The sequence below is a fragment of the Fukomys damarensis genome, unplaced genomic scaffold, assembly GCF_012274545.1.
Source record: "Fukomys damarensis isolate Sample0158 unplaced genomic scaffold, DMR_v1.0_HiC HiC_scaffold_4, whole genome shotgun sequence".
Classification (NCBI taxonomy): Eukaryota; Metazoa; Chordata; class Mammalia; order Rodentia; family Bathyergidae; genus Fukomys; species Fukomys damarensis.
In genome coordinates, this window is record NW_022900916.1 from 31,019,284 (window position 1) to 31,024,267 (window position 4,984).

At 40.4% G+C, this 4,984-nt stretch overlaps 1 protein-coding gene across 1 annotated transcript in view; it reads right to left on the reverse strand.

The window, feature by feature from the left end:
- Fkbp14 (FKBP prolyl isomerase 14) overlaps window positions 1-347 on the reverse strand; it is a 20,081-nt gene extending 19,734 nt beyond the window's left edge. Inside the window, exon 1 of the mRNA XM_010628299.2 lies at window positions 8-347. The gene's annotated coding sequence lies outside the window, so the exon portion shown is untranslated. The remainder of the gene's footprint in view (window positions 1-7) is intronic.
- Window positions 348-4,984: the final 4,637 nt, after the last annotated feature.

Below are 4,984 nucleotides of genomic sequence, written 5' to 3' on the forward strand. Positions count from 1 at the left end.
CAACTACCTGAGCGGTGAGTGCCGCACCGGCCAGGGCGGGGGCCGCGCCTCAGTCTGCTGCCGGGGCGGTGTCGCTCGCGTGCTCGGGGTTCGGGCTTAAGGTCCACCTTCCAGGCTTGCGCAGACCCGGAGTGTTTTTCGGGGCAGTTCTCTCCCAGGACTGTGTCACCCTGCTGTACTGACTCGGTCCCCTTTTGGCGCTCGATGAGAGCTTCAAGGAGAGCCGCAGAAAACAGACTTGGGGTGACTTGAAAGGCACGATGCCCTGGATACCCCCGGGAGCGAGGGTCTCGGGACCTGCTGTGGGGGTTTCTTCCTGGAGTCACTCGAATTCGCTGGGAAAGCTGGGCTTGTCTGGCGCGTATCCAGGTTGAAGGTTTCAAGTAAATCCCAGCAATCACCTAGAATTCTGGGGGCAAAAGGTCATTTATCAAAGTTCCAGTGCAAACACTTTGGCTTTGTCACTTCAGAGTCATCTGTGCAGACCCAGAGTTCTAGCTCAACAGTTCCAAAATTCCAAAGTATGCATAAAGTTTATGATTTTTCTTACTGAACGTTTCTTTGGTTTTACAGACTCAGAAATTCCCTTAAAATGAATGCAAAAATTGGCACCTGTTTTCTTGCCTCGCTGCAGAGTGACTTAAAAATGCTTCCCTTTCCCAGTATTTGGAAGCATGTTCTTCCTATCTTGAGAAGGTTCCAACTATTCCTCAGCTGGGAAGATTTAGAAAGAGCAGGGATTTGTTTTTGTTTTTTTAAATTTGTCCTACTGGCATTTAATGTGAGCCTACTATATGCTGGAAACTGTATTGAGAACTTTTTTTGAAATTAAACTTTTTGTTATGGAATGTAGGCTAAGCACCTGAAATTTATTTTATTTTATTTTTATTTTTTGGTATGGGGATCAAACGGGGATCGAACTCGGGTCCTAGTGCTTGTGAGGCAGGCGGTGGAACCACTGAACTAAATCCCTGGTCCAGCACCTGAAATTTTAATGACAGTATATTTGAAACCACAAGTGTCCATGTTTTAAAGATGTGTGTAACTGGAAAATGAGTTGGTATATTAACTTCAAGTTCACAGCAGATGACACAGACAAAAGTGCACCTGCTGGCTTATCAAAATCTCTTCTATGCACAATGTAGCCAGCAATTCATATTATTTTTCCCCATAATTACTCCTATAGATGAGTGAGGAGAGGGCTTTTCTGTATAAGACCTAGTCTCTATTTCAAGGAACTTCAGTGATGCCAACAATGAGATGACATTAGATGTGGATAATTCAAAGGGAGCTTCAGTTTAGTGAAGTCCAGAAGCTAATTAACACTGTGCTAATACTATAAGAGGAGGAAGCTCTATCAGGCCACTTTTCTCTTGAAGTCTCTAAGCTCTTAAATGTATGGATCTTACTTATGTCCTTGATCAAATTTAATTGCTTGTCTGTCCCTCAAGCTTTTACTTTTATCTTTTTCTCATTCTCAACAATCTTCCTTTTTTATCTCATCTCTGTGCTGTTTTTTTTAAAAACCTCTTCCTTTTTTCCTCCTCTCTGTATCGACAGGTCTCTTAGTACAGTACCTATTGGTGGTGAAACCCCACCCCCCACCCCATCCTTTTGTATTAAAGCAAAATTCTCTAAAAGGATCTTTGATAATCTTTGTCATATGATTTCCATAACATCTGTTAAGTTGGAAAAGAGGCTACTTTTTCTTCCCCAAGACGTAATAGTTAATACTGTGAGTGGTGCCAGCGGGGAGCCCTTATGAAGAAGGACCTTGGAACCACTGCCAAAGGCAGCTGTCTCTGTATCCTGCTGCTTGTTCTTTTGTCTTACATATCCCTTACTTGTGGGCATGTTGTTCATGATCATCACACTAGTGGCTGCTTTTCTGGATATACTCAGAATTAGGTTCAATACATTCCTTTCATTAGGAGAGAATTTTACTTAGGAAAAAAACAGTAATAGTCCTAAGAGGAACACATACATTATTGTTTCTTCCACCCTCCTTAGTGTTGGTCTCTCAAAAGAGCGTGCTTGTGAGCAATTTTGATGACCACATCACTACTTTTTTGGAAACTTATTTTTAAAAGTCATTTTTTTTTCTTGTGGTTTTGTGCATAGTAATTTAATATAATCCCAATCCAAAATTTTGGTTTTTCTGAAGTTTTCTTCAAAAGGAGTTGATAAGCTGTGTCTTATTTATGTATTTCTGTCATGTGGACAGTTTTACATGAAATACTTTGTGTTGACTTTGAAGAAGTTAAATCAGTTTATCACTTGATTCTTTGAGTCCTGAGAGGATGTCAATTTCTTTACCTCTGTTTATTCATTTATTTATTTTTGTCTTGCCAGGATCAATCCCAACGCCTTGTGCATTTCTAGGAAGCTCTACACTCCCACCCCAATATTAATTTCATTTACCTTCCACAATGTGCAGGGTGTGCTAGGAATAAGGGAAGCCCGGTTGAACAAGTCAGATACCACCTGACTTCCTTGAGCCTACAGTCTGGTGGATAAATGATTAGAAGTGTGTTCCAAATGCGTGTAATGGGGCAGGGGGAGCAGGGAGGGTAGTTTGAGTTGTTGAGGAAGGCTCCTTTAAGTAAGCAGAGCCTGAAGGACAAATTAAACTAGCTAGAGGTTTGGAGGGGGAGCCCAAGGCATCAGTGCAATTGCAGGACATAAGGAAAAACTTTTCAGGCATAGGAAATACCAGTGTGAAAGCCCCAAAGCAGGACTGAAAGATACCCTTGAGTTTAAGGAAAGAAAAGAGGATCTGTCCTCTGAGAAGAGTAAGGAGACAGCAAAGATGCAGGGATATGTGGGAGGCCTGATATTACAGGTCCTCATAGGCTGGCTTAAACACTGTGGTGTGGTTGGGTATATGTATGCATGCATGAGAAAATGGTGAGATTTTGAAAAGCTTGCAATGTAGAAAGTTTTCTGGTTACATCCTCCTGCTGCATTTATTGTATTTTGCCAAGTACTGTAGTTAATTTTGTGAACTTCTTGAATTAAAGTATCAATTACTGAAAGTGAGAAACATCAAGCCCTGAGAATAGTATATAAATTGCTTCAGGAATGTACTTTCAGAGTACAGAAAAGAAGTCTCTTTTCACTCAACTGCTAGGCATACGTGTACCCTGTGCGTCTTCACTGAAAAAATACAAGAAGGAAAAAAAGCTTCTGAGCCATCTTGCTTTTGAAGGACAGCACATTATACACTCTGGAATTTAGTGCTGAAATCTTTTAGATGTTAAAAGATTAAATTGAGGCTAAAAAGGGAATGGCCTAAACACTTTAAAATAACCTTATTAGGAACACAATTGGCACTGCTAGGTACTGTACATTATTGTAACTTTCAAGACCTAAAATTCAGTCAAAAAAATATATATATGTGGATCAGGTTAATGTCTGGCTGAGTCCGGAGTGCTGCACCCATCTCTCATGAGAAAACTCCAAGGCCTATTAGGGCTGGAATAATCCGCCACCTCGGGTGTGTAGAGATCTTACCTTAGATGGATAAACTTCCTCTCAAAAACCTCTGAAGTCCTGACCCCATTCGCCTCAGCCCCTAAAGCATACAATCCGAAAACTAACGTGGCCAAAAATGATGTACCAAATATCCCGACTCCACCCTGGCTCCACCCCTGCCTTACCCTATATAAGCCTGTGCATTTCCTGAATAAAGCGGAAGTGTTCCAGAAACCCTCCCGGAGACTGTGTGGTGGTTCCACGCCTTGACCTCCCAGTCCGGGTCCCTGAACTTTGTTCTGTGAGCAGGCTTGCGGATGAAGACAACACATATATATATATATTTTTTTAAAGTCTTATTATTATACATTAATGATGTAGAACACTGGCTCTGGAATCAGACTGAAGTGAAAAATACTAGACTAGCTCTGTCATTGCCAGCCTTAGTCACTTTACAATTCTGAGTTTTAGTGTCTTCGTAAAAAATAATGGGATTTACCAGTTCATAAAAGTTGTAAAAAACTAGCATTTACAGTGTGCCACTGTTCTAAATATTTTGCTTGGATTAATTTATTTAATCTTTGCAGCAATTTTGAGAAGCAGTTGCTTTTGCTTTCCCCTTTTTTCAGCTGAAGGAATTAAGTCAAAGAACAATGGAAGGAGCCCGAGGACAGTTAATAAATTGCTCCAGAGGTAGTACTCCACTATGCCATACTTTTAAAGGTCCCTCCTACTTGAGTATTATATAATTCTAGCTGGTTCATAATGTATTTATGTATTAAGTGTGTTTGATCTAGAATACGAGAAATCTGTTTGGGGATATGAAGGGGGAGGGGTTCAAGAATAAAGAATGTGACTATATTCTGCTGTTGGAGTTTTTATTTTTTTGAGTTGTGCTATCCATTTTGTGGTTTGAGGTCCTTTTACTCTGCATTCAGCAAGCAGAAGGATTAGTGCATGGGCTCCAGTTGGTTGCAGGCATCTGGGGCTGTCCAGCAAGTTAGCAAGTATGTTGCAGCACTATTCTCTAAAAATAAAAAAAGCTTGCATAGAGCTGGCCAGCCAGATATCATTGGGGAGTTGCAGTAATTTTGCTTCCCTGCTGGTGGAAAGTGATTCTTGTCCCATATATTTGTGCTGTGTGCTAGGAAGACATCTGGAATATGACTGAACCAGAGCAAGATTTGTAGTCTCATAACCATCAGTCAGTATTTTTTGTTGTTATCATTTTGACATCTTTCTTGCGATTATTCAGTACCTAAAATTCATCCTTTTAAAATGTACAAGTCAGTGGTTTCATGTATTTACAGAGTATAACCATTGCCAAAGTCAATTTTAGATCATTTTCATTATCCTAAAAGTAAACCCCATTACTAGTCATTCCCACACCTGTCTCTTAATTTTGGCAGCCACTAATCTGTCTGCATGGATTTGCTTATTCCAGACATTTCATATTTCTCCTTTTCCTTTGCACTGTTTTTTAAAATTTATTCACATTGTAGCATGCATC